General features: G+C 41.5%; 1 non-coding gene across 1 annotated transcript; it reads left to right on the top strand.

Annotated features, from left to right (window-relative positions):
* Nucleotides 1–3,103: 3,103 nt before the first annotated feature.
* Trnat-ugu (transfer RNA threonine (anticodon UGU)) lies at nt 3,104–3,178 on the top strand. The gene has a single exon. It is a non-coding gene; the product is annotated as a tRNA-Thr (tRNA).
* Nucleotides 3,179–18,288: the final 15,110 nt, after the last annotated feature.

Here is an 18,288-nt window from a genome sequence, read left to right as displayed (position 1 = left end):
CAATAACAGATGGCAGCACAAGAGGTTGGCTTACGCCTACTGCCGAATTTTGCGATCTGTCGTAAGCCTGCGTAAGCACGTAGGGCCTTCCGTCTTAAGTGCAAGCATATCCATTGCGTTTTCTGTCAAGCGACTTGAGTGGAATATTTCATTATTTCTGAAATTTTATAGAAATGTTTTTCTTTGTATATCCTCACCATCGGTACTGAATTTACTGTAAAATTATTTGCTCACTTTTCGGAACTTCCGTTCATAGTAAATCGATACTATTTGAAGCCGTGGTAGACACGAGTCTAGTGTGCTTCACCTTCAGCACCTTCTGTGTCAGTCTCGGTTAATATGTCGCTGATTTCACAACGAACAGTTCGTTGTCTACTGAGTATACTGTCTGTTGCACGACACTATCCCTCCCACGCTGCTAAATGTAGGTCGTCGGCAAAATATGACTGCAGTGGAACAAGGGCGTCTGCAGAAATTTCCCCAGGAGGTGGTGGTGGCATTGGTAGTGGTGTGTGTGTGTGTGTGTGTGTGTGTGTGTGTGTGTGTGTGTGTGTGTGTGTGTGTGTGTGTGTGTGTGGAGGACTATTACTATGAAACTCACACAGTCCAGACCGCCAAGGAAAATAAACCTTGAGATTTGGAAAGAGTGTTGATCTTATACCGCTTATACTGCATATTTCAAAATTCCACCTCTAAGGGGGAGACGCAGGACATGAAAGGATTTCTGAATCATGTAGCTATTAAGGTAATTTTGAAGCTAGGCATACGAACATTTGTATCTGGTTTCTAGGTCAGAAATAAAGAAATATGTGTTCCAGTATCTTTGGGAATTTAACCTCTATGAGGTGAAATATTGGATGAACATTTTATTTTGAGATAAATAATTATGGAAGAACTATGAAAGTATTTTTAAGGCTACATCTACGAAAATTGGTATTTGACTTCAAGGCTACAAATAAGAAAATACGTGTTTCGGTGTTTTTGGAAGTTCAACCCCTAAGGGGATGAAATAGAGTGAGCTGGTGCGTTTCTGGCGCCAGTTTCCGTCGATCGTTGTTTCGATCTTTGAGTCGCGGTCCAGAGGACACTGCTCCCTAAGCGACTGTAGTAGTTCTCTGTGCAGCCCAACATCGGGCTTACCACGCTTACACTGGACACAGTTGCCAACAAATCGCCTGCCATCGCGATATAGGTTGGGCCAAAACATGTATTCCTGAACTCGGTTCAAGGTCTTGAAGAACCCAAAATGACCCCCGTCCGCCGACTCGTGGAAATATCTGAGTGCCATGCTAACTCGTTCCTGTGGAATACAGACCTTCACTTGGCCACGGTTGGCTCCCCCTTTACACAAGAGGCCCGCACGAAGGCAACAGCTAGTGACGACGTCGCCATCCACAAACTGCTGCATATTCGGTCCCCACCCGGCGTCCTCGGCCTCTTTGCCGGCTAAGTCGAAGAAGAAGCCGGGTGTCTCGGAGAGAAGGAAATTCACCCCCAGATCCGGCTCCACGTTTCTGAAAATGGTTCATTATGAAAGCATTATGAAAGCATATCTGACAATTCGTATTCGGCTAATCTGTTACAATTTTTAAAAACTACGTGTTTCACTGGTTTTTAACTTCGAGCATAAGGGGATGAAAATTTTAATGAAATATTTATTGCGTTATATTAAAATATTTTAAATCTGCATCTACGAAAACCGGTATTTCACTTCTCAATTAGATATAAAGAAATATGCGTTATACAAGCAAGAATACAAACGGCTTGATTAACAAAAACCTTGGATCCCAGCTGTCAGCATTGCTTTTTGGTCATTCAGCAAAAGACCATGCTTCAACGGCGTTAAGTTTAGAAAAGTTTAGAAAGTGTTGCAGTTTATAAAAGACATAAAAAAACGATTAAAGAAAAAATGCTTTGCAGACCATGAACGGTCTAAGTAAGTAAAGAAGCGGATGATAAGCTAGCTCTTTATGCAAATAAGTTGGTCAGTTTAAGTTCCGAGACATGTCATGCAGCAGGAACGGAATCCTATAGTTGCTACGATTGGCTAAAGGAAAAGTTTTGCAGAATCACGCGAAATCACTTCTGCAAGTGGCTGAGAATCTCGTAATGAATAAAAATTCTGTACTGAGAATTCCAAGGTGGGAGAGGCGAGATTCCTCCCCCCCCCTTCCCCCTTCTCAGAATCCTATCCTTCTTTACCTACAGCAAAAAATAAATAAATAAATAAAACTAGAGAAATTTCTACTGTGAAACTATTTGCATAGAAGAGAACGGCCATTAAAATTTAACTCTTCAAAGTTTTAAGCCCTGGCCCGTTCGAAAATTCAATTTCTTTGTAGTTGCATTTTTTAAAGGTGTACTTGTCTAGACTCCTGGAACGGAAAGGTTTTTTTTTTTAATCCGTGCTTTACAAAAGTTTCTACAGTCCATTGTTTGAAGCAGTGTCACGGCTGCCATGAGCCGCGCGGGGTACCCGCCATGTGTCCAACGCCTTGTCACGGTTCGCGCGGCTCCCCCCGTTGGAGGTTCGAGTCCTCCCTCGGGCATGGTTGTGTGTGTGTTGTCCTTAGCATAAGTTACTGTAAGTAGTGTGCAAACATACGGACTGATGGTTCAAATGGCTCTGAGCACTTTGGGACTTAACATCTGAGGTCATCAGTTTCCTAGAACTTAGAACGACTTAAACGTAACTAAATTAAGGACATCACACACATCCATGCTCGAGGCAGGATTTGAACCTGCGACCGTAGCGGTCGCGTGGCTCCCGACTGAAGTGCCTACAACCGCTCGGCCACATCGGCCGGTCTATCATGTATTCTAGAAGAGCTGCAAGGTCGTCAGTGGCGCCTGTTCTTTCTAGAACAGTTACTATCTTCATATCTATGGTTAAACGTCACCCAGCCATTGACCTTCGTCTGTGCGAATGCGCACAGGCTACCGGAAATCTTACGGGAATCGTCACCTTAGTGTGAGCCAGTAATGAGTGGATGGACAAATACCTAATAAGTACATTACGTAATCGGATTGTGGGCGGTTCGGGGTGTGAGTCTCACGGGAAGCGTGCGAGGGATAAATTCCTGCAGTCGTGCTGTTCATTTGTGCCCTCGATAGCTCAGATGGATTGAGCGTCTGCCTTGTAAGCAGGAGATCCTGGGTTCGAGTCCCAGTAGCGGCACACTTTTCAGCTGTCCCCATCGAAGTATATCAACAACACCTGTCGGCAGCTGAGGGTTTCAATTAATTATCAGTTGTGTAGGTGATTCGATGAACCCTTTGCCAGGCACTTAAATGTGTTTTGCAGGGTATCCATATAGATGTAGATGATAACTCGTCCCGTGTCGCACGTGCTCAAAAGGATTCATACTGCAGAATGCATGCAAACATACTCACCGAAAATACGGACGAATATCAAGTGCAGGCTGCCGAGTGCTGCATATCCAGCTTAGACAGATCGGCTTCTCCTGCCAAGAAGAACAGGAAGTTGCTGTCTAGGAACAATCAGAGGTAGAGGAAGGGCTGATAAATACTCCTTGAATTGCAGACTAAACGTAAATAACGAAAATACATTTTTGGTAAAAATTGGTCAAAACATAATCGTTTGCCCTCCGTATTGGATTAGCTGTTTTGAATATTGAAAATCTGACTTCAGATTCGTTTTCAGCGACATTAAGAATATATGTGTAACACTCAGTTCATGCAAATCGAAGTAATAATATAACTAAATGTTTTCCCTAAACTTTGAACACTTTTTTTTTCGAGTAACGATTTTCTCAGAACGGCATGCAGCATAAATTAAAAGTGGTTCGATCTCTTAACTTCTACCTCTGACCCCTAAAAGTAAACACTTTTCTTAGGAACTTATAGCTATAATATGACATTTGTTAATATTAACTAATTTTTGTGTAGGCATAAGGAGTGAAACAAACCCCTCAAAATCGAACTCAAAGTTCGAATTAGCACTGTATCGTTAAATTTAAGGTTGTTTCATTGCGGTTAGGTATACGCTCCCATTAATTTTATGTATTATCGACTGATGTTATCCATTTTCAAGTTCAGAGAAATAATGTAGTATCAACTGATGTTACCCATTTTTGAATTCAGGTAACATCTGAGGTGCCACACTGCACGCACTCTGCGTACTCCAGTCTCGCAAGCCCTTGATCAAATCATAATTACGGGCGCCATTTTTTATTGAAAATCTAAAATGAAGCTCATAGTATTGTCACTCGTAATTCCCAAACAGATCGTTCGAATGTATTTTCATTGTCTCAAAAAAAATTTCAAATTTACCCTTTTTTGCTCATTTGTATGAGAACCTGGCCGTAACGCCGGAATATAGTCACTAGATTTTTTTTCAGAGACGCTGTACGTTCGCGAGAAGACTTTCGTTCTGCGCGTGTCGAAGGACATTCCTCAGATATTACTGTGTGTGTGCTACTCAGTCGTGCCATTTAAGTGTACATCTTTGCATAGTTTTCCTTTCACGATGTAAACAGTGTTCCGCTCAGTTGCTAACTGGCCAGTGAGTGGTTCCGAAGGTGTCGGATGTGCGGTGCGTTCGGTCTGCTAGGACAACAGCAGACTGGCGTGGTGCGATGGCAGAAGCAGACACTGAGGGAGCTAGCTGCTGGGACGCCAGCGAACAATTTATGCCAAGTAAGACGAAGAGGACTATTCTAAAATTACGAGCCGTCTAAAAAGTGTTTACCATTGGTAAATCTTGCTGTTGAGTCTGACAAAACTGACAGTTTTTCCTAGAGATACAGGAAATCCCCCCACCCCCACTCAATGAATATTTGGTTGTGATGACAGGCCGATTGGTAGTGTAGCCCGAGATCTAAGTTAGGTTGGAAGGTGGTAATTTGATTGAGAGTTGTTTACGCCAACGATTATGAATGCCGACTAAACGTTGTGCGAGCAGATTGCCCTGTAGCGTAGCCTAGTGTTTCCGTCCGCGCCACATTTAACACACTTTCTCTAACTGTGTACAAAAGTCTCACAACAGCCACGATAACTACGTTTCTGGTGGGGGGGAGGGTAGAGTCCACTATGTAACTTTCACGGCAAATTTTAGTAACCGCATAAACTAACCGAAATAGAAGCGTCATTTTAACTATATTTCCTTTTGTGGGAAAATAATGGTTCTCCTCTTTTGGCAGCAACTGTAATATGTAGGCGACTTATTAGTTTTTTTTAAACTCTGAATCATGATCTCAATAGACGCAGTGCTTTTTTACGTTACTTGATTTGTGGTCTATAGTAAACAATGCAACGAATTGGTAAATTCTTTGAAGTTTGACGTGTGTTACATAGACGACGTCTGCAATGTTCGTAAGGCCAAGTTTGCATATATTCGGTGTCTGTTTTTTTGGCCATGTACTGTATAATTAAGGGGAGGAGGATTATGTTCAAGGAGCAGTGCATCAGCAGTCTATGGAGAAATTGAGAATTTGGATCTAACGAACGGCATGCTCGGGCAGTTCGTGATATTCTGTTGACCACTGTGTAATTCGGACACAGTGATCATTGCCTCTCCCTAGTAACCAGGGGACTCGGGTGCTAATCCTGGTCTGGCACAAATTTTCGACAGTGCCCATTGACTAAAGTCTGTGCCCATTGTCAGCTAATATCATTGTTTCGGTGTTAAATAGTATTTTGTTCGCGATACGTGGTTTAGCTTTTTCATGGATAACAGCTTTGAAAAGCGTACAGGTTATATTGATATTCGCTCGTCGTTAGTCCAAGGCAACTATAGCGATTTATAAACACAGTTGTAGTTCGTATTAAGCCCACATACGTAATTGTGTCCTGTGTTTCTTTACCAAGAACTACTCCGTAAGTAATTCCCCTGTAGTGGTATTTTGTTATAGTATTTTGTTTAAATATTTATAGACTACAGGCTTGGATGAAATATGAAACACATGTCCGAAGTTCCTGTTGATATTGCAGATACTGTTTCATCCGTACTAGGGGCCAAAACATTTCATCAAATACAGAAGGACACAATTTGTCTCGAGATTTAGCAATTTTTCGTAATAGAGGCCTTGCGTCGATATGTTTTTCTCTAATTCTTGTTTGGATTTAATCTTAAAACACACTAACTCTTCCACCACTTATTCGATATGTGTTTTCATCCCTTTCGTAGCCTAGAGTTCCTAAACGGTCGATAATATTAATAATTTCCTTTCTCAATTTTATTTTCTGTAAAATCTCCTGTTTATGGTTATTGCTAACATGTTTCACGTTCTCACTTTTATTATTTTTATTTTTCTAGTTTTGTGCCTTGTAGCCAAATTTTCTTTGAATCTGGTTTTCAATTCTGAAATAGTAACAGTTGAAGGTCAAGAGAAGATTGCGGTCTATTTGAGGAGAGTGGCTTGGAGATTTTTTATAACAGACGTATACAGGTCATGGGGATCCTTACCTATATACATTTACTTCGAGTGTGATGTAGCCCATTCTCTTGTCATGATCTCGGCTGTATCGTAGCACATTGTCTCGGTTAGGTTGGAGATTTCTGTTGAGAGTTGCCGAAGTCAACGAAAGTGATTACAAAGTAAACACTGTGCTAACAGAACGATCTGTAGCGTAGTCCAACACGTTCTTTCTGTCCTTTTAAAGCCTCTTTTAATTAAAAATAACTAAAGCTGCAAGATACAATCACAAAAACTGTATTACGTAATAGAGTAATCCCAGACTATTGTTGTGTAAGTTGTGTGCGTACACTATTTTTTTTGTCAGTGAATATACACTTTTTTACTCATTTGCTGGGTTTCAGTTTTCCCCGTTTTCTGGCAAAAAACCTTTTCCTGTGAAGGGCCCATTAGCTTGTCGGTTATATTTGTGACATTCTCGACGGTCAGTAATTTCGTGATAGTCCATCCACCGGCGTCATTGTTAACATCGGATATAGATTTAAGTATTAGGAAGGCTAATATGAAGCTAATGCATGAGTAGGTCTAATAATTAATAAAAATAGGAATGCGGGTAAGCTACTACATACAGCATAGTGAACGCATTGTTGTGGCCAAGATAGCCACGAATCCCACGCCTACCAAAGTCGTAAAAGTAGTCTTCAGATGATGAAGAAATTGATGGAATGTGTGATGAGATAAAAGAAATCATTCAGATAGTGATGGGAGATGAAAATTTAATATTAATGGGTGACTGGAATTCGACAGTAGGAAATGGAAGAAAAGGAAACCTAGTAGGTGAATATGGAATGGGGGTAAAAAATTAAAGAGGAAGCCGCCTGGTAGGCTTTTGCCCAGAGCATAACTTAATCATAACTAACACTTGGTTCAAAAATCATGAAAGAAGGTTGTATACGTGGAAGAGACCTGGAGATACTGCAATATTTCATATAGATTATATAATGGTAAGACAGAGATTTAGGAACCATATTTTAAATTGTATGACATTTCCAGGGGCAAATGTGAACTCTGATCATAATATATTGATTATGAACTGTAGATTAAAACTGAAGAAACTGGAAAAAGTTGGGAATTTAAGGAGATGGGACCTGAAAGAACTGACAGAATCAGAAGTTGTACAGTGTTTCAGGAAGAGCATTAGGGAACGATATACAGAAATGGGGGAACGTAATACAGTATGATGGGGGATCTGAGTGGTGTACTGTCAAGGGGAGGGGGTTCCTCAGGGATCAGTGTTGGGGCCGCTGTAGTTCCTTATTTATATAAATGATATGCCCTCAAGTATTACGGGTAACTCTAAAATATTTTTGTTTGCTGATGACACTAGCTTGGTAGTAAAGAATGTTGTGTGCAACATTGACTCCGTTTCAAGTAGTGCAGTACATGACCTCAGTCAATGGCTTGTAGAAAATAAACTAACGTTAAATCACAGTAAGATTCAGTTTTTACGGTTTCTAACACACAATTCAACAAAACCTGACGTTTTACTATCACAGCATAGGCATATGATTAGTGAAACTGAACGGTTCAAATTCCTAGGTGTTCAAATAAATAGTAAGGTGTTGTGGAAAGCCCACGTTCAGGATCTTGTTCAAAGACTTAATACTGCCATTTTCACTATTCGAACGGTACCGAAAGTGAGTGATACTTCGCCAAGTAAATTGGTCTACTTTGCTTATTTCCATTCACTTATGTCGTATGGTATTATGTTTTTGGGTAACTCTTCCCATTCTAGAACGATATTTTTGGCTCAGAAACGAGAGGTTCGGGCAAAAAGTGGTGTGAGTTCACGAACCTCTTGTCGACCTCTGTTCAGGGAGTCTGGGTATTTTGACATTGGCCTCTCAATATGTATATTCCTTATTGTCGTTTCTTGTTACCAATATTAGTTTATTTCCAACAATAAGCAGCTTTCACTCGGTTAATACTCGGGAGAAATCAAACCTCCATTTGGATCGGACTTCCTTAACTCTTGTGCAAAAATGTGTGCAGTATACTGCTGCATCCATTTTCAATAAGCTGCCACTCGAATTCAAAAATCTTAGCAGTAATCCACGCGCTTTCAAATCGAAACTGGAGTGTTTCCTCATGGGTCACTCCTTCTATTCTGTCGAGGAGTTAATTGAAAAATTAAGCTGATTCTCATTGTACTGCTGATAGCGTTTGCTTAAACTTATGGACTGATTTTCTCTCAGGTTCATGAACATGTATTTTTATCTGTTATTACTTTTATGTTGTAAGTTCATGTGTCGCCCTAACCGCCGTCTGCTTCACGTCTGCTGTGCAGCGAGCTACCTTAATTTAAGTATTAACTGTATTTTTCTTACTTGTCACTTCTTCTTCCGTGTGTTTTTGCTTTTGCTGCCTCGGAGTGTAGAGGCAGTGGGGAGTCTAGTGCGTCGCATGGTGCACCCCAGGTGTTAGATGCTTCACCCACTGTCCCTGCTGTCGAGACATCTTCGCGGGTACCGGGCGCGGCTGGCCACCCTCTCCCCAAGGGGAGTGGCGGGTTCAGCGGCGTTCGCGGCGCACGAGGCGGAGGGTCAATGTGGAGGCTGGCCGTGTGGCATCGCCCGCTCTGCCTGTGAATGGACATGTGGCTGCTCCTTCAGCAAGGTCCGAGCAGGCACACGGGGGGAGGGGTTTATTAGTTATTGGGAGCTCCAACGTTAGGCTGGTGATGGAGCCCCTTAGGGAAATAGCGGAGAGGTCGGGGAAGAAGGCCAGTGTTCACTCTGTGTGCTTGCCGGGGGGTCTCATCCGAGATGTGGAGGGGGCCCTACCGGCGGCGATAGAGAGCACTGGGTGCACCCGACTGCAAATTGTTGCTGATGTCGACACCAATGACTCCTGCCGTCTGGGTTCAGAGGTCATCCTCAGTTCGTACAGGCGGTAGGCGGAGTTGGTGAAGGCGGAAAGCCTCGCTCGCGGGGTGGAATCAGAGCTAACTATTTGTAGTATCGTTCCCAGAACCGATCGCGGTCCTCTGGTTTGGATCCGAGTGGAAGGCTTAAACCAGAGGCTCAGACGATTCTTCGGAGAGCTGGGGTGCAAATTTCTCGACCTCCGCAATGGGGTGGACAAATGTATGGTCCCCCTGAATAGGTCAGCCGTGCACTACACGCCGGAAGCGGCTACGAGGGTAGCGGAGTACGTGTGGAGTGCACATGGGCTTTTTATTAGGTTAGAGAATTCCCTCCCTAGGCCCGACAAGACGCCTCCTGAGACGCGGCAAGGCAGGAGTAGGCAAAATGCGACAGGGAATAACAATATTAATGTGCTAATAGTAAACTGCAGGAGCGTCTATAGAAAGGTCCCAGAACTGCTCTAATTAATAAACGGTCACAACGCCCATATAGTACTAGGGACAGAAAGTTGGCTGAAACCACATGTAAACAGTAATGAAATCCTAAACTCCGATTAGAATGTATATCGCAGAGAAAGGCTGGACAGTAAAGGGGGAGGCGTGTTTATAGCGATAAGAAGTGCAATAGTATCGAAGGAAATTGACGGAGATTCTAATTGTGAAATGATTTGGGTGAAGGTCACGGTTAAAGCAGGCTCAGACATGATAATTGGATGTCTCTATAGGCCACCAGGCTCAGCAGCTGTTGTGGCTCAGCACCAGAAGAATAATTTGGAAAATATTTCGAGTAGATTTCCCCACCATGTTATAGTTCTGGGTGGAGATTTTAATTTGCTGGATATAGACTGGGAGACTCAAACGTTCATAACGGGTGGCAGGGACAAAGAATCTAGTGAAATATTTTTAAGTGCTTTATCTGAAAACTACCTTGAGCAGTTAAACAGAGAACCGACTCGTGGCGATAATATATTAGACGTTCTGGTGACAAACAGACCCGAACTATTTGAATCAGTTAATGCAGAACAGGGAATCAGCGATCATAAAGCGGTTACTGCAACGACGATTTCAGCCGTAAATAGAAATATTAAAAAAGGTAATAAGATTTTTCTGTTTAGCAAAAGTGACAAAAAGCAGATTACAGAGTACCTGACGGCTCAACACAAAAGTTTTGTCTCAAGTACAGATAGTGTTGAGGATCAGTGGACAAAGTTCAAAACCATCGTACAATATGCGTTAGATGAGTATGTGCCAAGCAAGATCGTAAGAAATGGAAAAGAGCCACCGTGGTACGACAACCGAGTTAGAAAACTGCTGCGGAAGCAAAGGGAACTTCACAGCAAACATAAACATAGCCAAAGCCTTGCAGACAAACAAAAATTACGCGAAGCGAAATGTAGTGTGAGGAGGGCTATGCGAGAGGCTTTCAGTGAATTTGAAAGTAAAGTTCTATGTACTGAATTGGCAGAAAATCGTAAGAAATTTTGGTCCTATGTCAAAGCGGTAGGTGGATCAAAACAAAATGTCCAGACACTCTGTGGCCAAAATGGTACTGAAACAGAGGATGACAGACTAAAGGCCGAAATACTAAATGTCTTCTTCCAAAGCTGTTTCACAGAGGAAGACTGCACTGTGCTTCCTTCTCTTGAAGTCGCATAGTTGACAAAATGGTAGATATCGAAATAGACGACAGAGGAATAGAGAAACAATTAAAACCGCTCAAAAGAGGAAAGGCCGCTGGTCCTGATGGGATACCAGTTCGGTTTTACACAGTGTACGCGAAGGAACTTGCCCCCCTTCTTGCAGCGGTGTACCGTAGGTCTCTAGAATAGCGAAGCGTTCCAAAGGATTGGAAAAGGGCACAGGTCATCCCCGTTTTCAATAAGGGACGTCGAACAGATGTGCAGAACTATAGACCTATATCTCTAACGTCGATTAGTTGTAGAATTTTGGAACACGTATTATGTTCGAGTATAATGACTTTTCTGGAGACTAGAAATCTACTCTGTAGGAATCAGCACGGGTTTCGGAAAAGACGGTCGTGTGATACCCAGCTCTCGCTATTCGTCCATGAGACTCAGAAGGGCATAGACACGGGTTCACAGGTAGATGCCGTGTTTCTTGACTTCCGCAAGGCGTTTGACACAGTACCCCACAGTCGTTTAATTAACAAAGTAGGAGCATACGGACTATCAGATCAGTTGTGTGCTTGGATCGAGGAGTTCCTAGATAACAGAACGCTGCATGTCATTCTCAATGGAGAGAAGTCTTCCGAAGTAAGAGTGATTTCAGGTGTGCCGCAGGGGAGTGTCATAGGACCGTTGCTATTCACAATATTCATAAATGACCTGGTGGATGACATCGGAAAGTCTCTGAGGCTTTTTGCAGATGATGCTGTGGTGTATCGAGAGGTTGCAATAATGGAAAATTGTACTGATATGCAGGAGGATCTGCAGCGAATTTACGCATGGTGCACGGAATGGCAATTGAATCTCAATGTAGACAAGTGTAATGTGATGCGAATACATAGAACGATAGGTCCCTTATCATTTAGCTACAAAATAGCAGGTCAGCAACTGGAAGCAGTTAATTCCATAAATTATCTGGGAGTACGCATTAGGAGTGATTTAAAATGTCGACTGTCAATGGTAAGAAAAGTGTTTCTAAAGAAGAAAAATTTGTTAACATCGAGTATAGCTTTAGGTATCAGGAAGTCTTTTCTCCGAGTATTTGTATGGAGTGTAGCCACGTATGGAAGTGAATAATGGACAATAAATAGTTTGAACAAGAAGAGAATAGAAGCTTTCGAAATGTGGTGCTACAGAAGAATGCTGAAGATTAGATGGGTAGATCACATAACTAATGTGGAGGTATTGAATAGGATACTGGAGAAGAGAACTTTGTGGCACAACTTGACTAGAAGATGGGGTCGGATGGTAGGACACGTTCTGAGACATTAAGGAATCACCAATTTAATATTGGAGGGCAACGTGAAGGGTAAAAATCGAGGAGGGAGACCAGGAGATGAATACACTAAGCAGATTCACAAGGATGTAGGTTGCAGTTGGTACTGGGAGATGAAGCTTCCACACGATACAGTAGCATGGAGAGCTACATCAAACCAGTTTGTGGACTGAAGACAACAACAACAACAACAACAACAACAAGGTATTTGTCTCATGTGTAACCTTCAACAGAAGTGGGGCAGACAAGAGGGTTAGATTATATGTACTTTCCATTGAAATTGATCCATAATGGGGAGATACTCAATGGGAAAATAATATGCTAATTTATTATCCACAGACCGCAAATGGACTGATCATGAACGAGGAATGAAAATTTGGTCACACTTCTGATAGTACACGTATTATTTGACCCCCCCCCCCTCTCTCTCTCTCTCTCTCTCTCTCTCTCTCTCTCTCTCTCTCTCTCTCTCTCTCTCTCACACACACACACACACACACACACACACACACACACACACACACACACACACACACACTCAATCGCGCGCGCGCGCTTGTTCTACTAAGTAATTCAATTCATTAATGGTGTCGGAAGAGATGGTTAGCAAGAAATCCTTTAGGCTCCTCGTAAACTGAAATCTGTCAGTAGTAAAGCTTTTTATGGCTGCCGGCAAGTTATTGAAAACATCGTTCTCCTTAATGATGGAGACTTTCTTGCACCAAAGTAATTAACTTACCAATTTTTGTGGAGATTATTCACTTCTAGTTATGACTTCATGAAATGAGCTGTTGATTTGAAAATATTCATTTGTTTTTAAACACAATATTCACGGGGAGAACGTATCTTCCATCTCCACCAGTTAACTGATCTATTTATATGACCCTTATTCTAAGTTGTGTTATATTAACGGTAAAACACAAAACATTTCTTACATGCATTTCCACTATTTTCCAACAAGCTGACAATTTTTCATGAATAATATATTAATAGTGAAATTTTTAGAAAAATTTTGAAAGACAGGTTTTGCGGGCAAATTTCAAAAATTAAAAGACCATAGTGTTCATTATAATACAATTTCTCCATGGTTTTTAATTCCTACTCCGAAGTTTTCTTTTGTTTCCTTTACTGCTTGCTCAGCAAACAGATTGAATAACATCGGGGATAGGCTACAACCCTGTCTCACTCTCTTCCCAACCACTGCTTCCCTTTCATATCCCTCGACTCTTCATGCCCTCGAGTAAGAAAACTGGTCGTTAGAATTCCATGGTTCTGGGATAAATGGTTTGAGAGGAAAGGTACATTTAGTTAGAAAAGTTACGGAAAATTTAAAGTTGTATTGCACTTACCGTCGTACATGCACTCATTTAAATTCATAGTTTCTTTCACTTTCCAATAGTACGCATGCTGTACATAAACATAACATTTGTTTCATGATATTTACTTTTTTATTTCTTGCAAGTCTTCTAGAACTTCTTTCGAAAACTTTGTGGGTAGATCTTGGCATTTGTTTTGTTCAGAAACGTTATTACTCTAGCAAACAACTGATTACGAGACAAGAAAAAATGTATTCAATAGGTGAAAGCTCAAAGCTACGGGTAAAATGTCCCTAGGCTTATCATCTCAAAGAAGAGATGGCACAGAGAAACAAGTGGGCATGTCTTACATAGCAAGCTGCCATTTAAACCGACATTTAGAACCTTCAAATACGGATTTGGACTAAAATACTTTCATATTCACACTAAGTGTAAATAAAACTGGTACAATCACCAATAAACAAAATTATTTTCATTGTTTTCGGGGTTCCTTTTGCCTTTCGGAATAAATATATTGCGAATCAGCAGTTAACATGCCTGGTTCCCCAAACAGGAGACGACTAGAAACTTCCGAAATGTGGTGGTGTAGAAGAATGCTAAAAAAGTTTTGATCGAATAGCTGATGGGGAGATACGAAATCAGATTAGGGAGCAGAGAAATTAATGGCACAAATTGACAAAAAGAAGCGATCGTGGGTAAATGTCATATTTCGATTCCACCCATCCGCTGTGACCCACGACGTTCTGCATGACGTTGATTAGTTGCATTTCGAAGGATACCAGTGGCCTTATTAAATGTCAACTGCGATTGCCTTCGTTTCTAGAGCAATTTATAATGTTCGTTAACTATGATTTTTTTCGGAATATATCGTGATGAACTCTGGGAGGAACCACAGAACACAGCTTAAATTGTCGTTGAAGAAACGAGTAGTGATTGTATTTTTATCTTTCTTATCCGACACGTTGGGGAATCCAAGGTATAATGGGGTACACAGTTGAAAACTTTGATTAAATGTACAAAATTGATAAATAAGAGAGTTACAAATTTTTATATGAACACATTATGATGTATTAATCACAAAAATACAAGAACATTGCCATAAAATAAAACAACAATATTTTCTCACTCAAAAACAGAAATTTATAACATTTGCACGCGTCACAATGGGGTGGTAAATACAAGTGATTACAAAAACGTATAAAATTATCCGAAATGCAGAAAATATTGGCTTGCTCGTTATTTTTTTTAGTTTAAAGTGAGTATTAATGTCAAACTACAGTTTTCATGAATCGTATCCTTTCCTTGAGGCTGTTTACAAAATTCACACACGGGGAGACACTCATCATCTTCGCTATCTATTCCTGCACAAGAATCGTGTGTCAGTTTTTTGCAGGTGGAACAAGCGACCCAACTTCCAACTGATTTTGAATATAACCCACCACAATATACACATTGACAGTCAGAACTTTCCTCATAATCACTCTCGTTAGTATTGTATTCTCTCCCCTTTTTTCCATTTACCTTCAGAATCTTTCTCTCTTTTTTGAGTTCTTAATTTTATTCTCTTTCGCAGAAAGTTTTCTGTTTGCTCTTTCTTCTTTGTCAATGTTCTTTTTTCTATTTCTCCCATTAATGACTTTTAACTCTTTTTTTGTACGGCGAATCAGTTAAAACAACGTTGTTCCCCCTTTTCAGTCTCGCTCTTTTCTTGCTTTCGTTAACTTTTGACAAGAAAATCAGAATCTCAGGTGAAATATGAAATGAGGAGGTTGTGTTGTCAGTTGTCATCCAAGAGCACCCAAGATTAGAACAATTAGCCCCAATAACTTTGTTATTCTTAGGCGGCAGTTCATTGTAACAATTCGCTGAAACCTCGTCCCCTTGATTATCCAGCCCGTTTGAGTCGTCTTTTTCAGCTGGTGTGCTAGGTGAAGGCAATTCCAATTGTTCAGATATAATAACCTCTTTATCTGACGGCCTATCACGTCCGCTGTCAGTTGTGTGTGCCGGGAGGAAGTGTGCGTCGTGAATATGGATGGGTCCGTGGGCCATATTGCAGTAGCTTCGAAACCTTTAATAGCGGTTTTCATTGTTGCGCTTTAGACGAAAGCTGAACCAAAAAGCGTTGAAATTTCAAAGATAGTTACGACTTTCGCTGCATGGTTCCGTAGCCATTTTCGAAGCTGATCACTATAACGAGGATTTATAAAACAAACATCAAGCGGCTGAAGTCTGTGACAGCAATGTGGTGGTAAAGAAACGCCACTCTCCCTCGCGTAGTCCATAACGTCAATGTTCGTGGTATGTGCTGAGTGGCCATCTGATATAAGGAGAACTGGGACCTGCTTTGATGCCTTAGAAAATACCACTAATTGTGGAAACCATACAAATAAGGACTCTGTGGCCATACATGCTGTGCTGTGGACCTCAGCGCAACCTCCTGCTGCCTGTCCTAACTCAAATTCTTTCTGCTTCTTCTTTCGTGGAAAAATAATCGTAGGAGGAATGTCAGCTCCGCTTGCTGACGTACTAATGAGGCTGGTTGCAGTTTTGCCCCTTTCTGCAGATGTTAACGATCGCACTGGACGGTTCCCTTTGCAAGCTGCGATGTTCGATTAGTTTTTAGCATTAACCGAGACGCCTGTTCCATCACAATTAGTTATTTGAGAAGTCATTAGTTTGTGATTGTCAGTTACATCTGTAAGCAACGAAAAAAACCTATCGACAGCTACTTTATTAAAATCCATGATTCTTGTACCAGATGTTGCTTCGGGCTTGCGAACAAACCCGCATTTGCTTCTTCATTGTTTCATGATGTAATAAAGATTTCGATTTGTTTTGCTCGAAATTTTCGAAAAGGTATCTGTGAAACGTGCAAAAATTGAAATGGCAAAACTGTGCACCTGCCGAAATACGAGTGCGTATACTCATTTGAAAAAATGTTCCTAAACTGCTTCTGATACGCTAGAGGTTACCTCACAGTAAACAGCAATTGTAGTTGACCATTTGCCTGCACCGTATAAAGTACGGCCAATAAAATATTTTTGTAGGGAGGACACATCATCTCATCCTAAATGGAGAGTTCATCTATACGTGTAAAAGTAACCACTTGTGCCAGAGGGAAGCGTGTTGGGAGCCTTACTGTTCATGTTGTATATTAACATTACAGATAATATAAGAAAGCTCACATATTTCGAAAATGATGCCGATATCGACATTGAGGTAACAAAGGTCGTGTGAAGCGATATGCACATACAGGGGATAGTAAAAATGTGACCACCTATACTTGCATCTACATGGATACTCTGCAAATCACATTTAAGTGCCTGGCAGGTTGTTCATCGAACCACCTTCACAAGTCTCTATTATTCCAATCTCGCATAGCACCCGGAAAGAATGATCACCTGTGTCTTTCCATACGAGCTCTGACTTCCCTTATTTTATCGTTGTGGTCGTTTCTCCCTACGTAGGTCGGTGTCAACAAAATATTTTCGCATTCGGAGGAAAAAGTTGGTGATTGGAATTTCGTGAGAAGATTCCGTCGCAAAGAAAAACGCTTTTCTTTTAATGATGTCCAGCCAAAATCCTGTATCATTTGTGTGACACACTCTCTCATATTTCGCGATAATAGGAGGACGTGCTGCCTTTCTTTGGACTTTTTCGATCTACTCCGTCAGTCCGATCTTTTAAGGATCCCACATTTCCCAGCAGTATTCTAAAAGAGGACGGACAAGCGTAGTGTAGGCAGTGTCCTTTGTAGGTCTGTTACGTTTTCTAAGTGTTGTGCCAATAAAACGCAGTCTTCGGTTAGCCTTAACCGCAACATTTTATATGTGTTCTTTCCAATTTAAGTTGTTCGTTATTGTATAATAATAATGGCGTGTGACGAGGGCCTCCCATCGGGTAGATCGTTCGCCTGGTGCAAGTCTTTCGATTTGACGCCACTTCGGCGACTTGCGCGTCGATGGGGATGAAATGATGATTAGTACAACACAACACCCAGTCCCTGAGCGGAGAAAATCTCCGACCCAGCCGGGAATCTAACCCGGTCTTTTAGGATTGACAGTCTGTCGTGCTGACCACTCAGCTACCGCGGGCGGACGTTAGTTATTGTAACACCTAGTTAGTTAGTTGACTTTACGGCTTTTAGATTAGACTACAACTTCTCTGATAGTGATTGGTCCATTCTGCTTCACCAGCAATATTGCGGGATCAGTAACGACCTGATTTGCGGATATTGCGGGCGTACCTTAACTGGCTTCTGTCTTCATTGATTAGCGGCTACCTTTGAAATGGTTGTACCACTCCTTTAGCCCTGCAGTACCCATTACTTTGTCCACAAACACACGATGGTTTCAACTTGAGAATCGCCAAGCTTGGAGCCAAATGTGATGTAAAGACGTCATTTTGCTCATAATACTAAATCCAACGTGTACGACTTGCAAGTGTTCCGAAGTAGTGGAGAAAATCAGGTATGTGTGCTAAATATGCCTGAAAACATGAGCCCATGCGCGCCCTGATACCATTGTTGATTTCAACAATTAAAAAAGGTCGGATATTTTTTGAACAGCTCATGTATATAAGCCATCGCCAGTGATGTCGAAAGAGCAAGATACCCCTAACTACGCCAGTTGTATAGGTAGTTCGAATGGAGCGGTCTATTGTCTGACGTATCTCCATAACAGCTCTGAACCGAATACCCCAAAGT

Source organism: Schistocerca gregaria, unplaced genomic scaffold (assembly GCF_023897955.1).
Source record: "Schistocerca gregaria isolate iqSchGreg1 unplaced genomic scaffold, iqSchGreg1.2 ptg000441l, whole genome shotgun sequence".
Taxonomy (NCBI): Eukaryota; Metazoa; Arthropoda; class Insecta; order Orthoptera; family Acrididae; genus Schistocerca; species Schistocerca gregaria.
The sequence above is the reverse complement of the archived record's forward strand: the minus strand, read 5'-3'. Positions and strand labels throughout refer to the sequence as shown.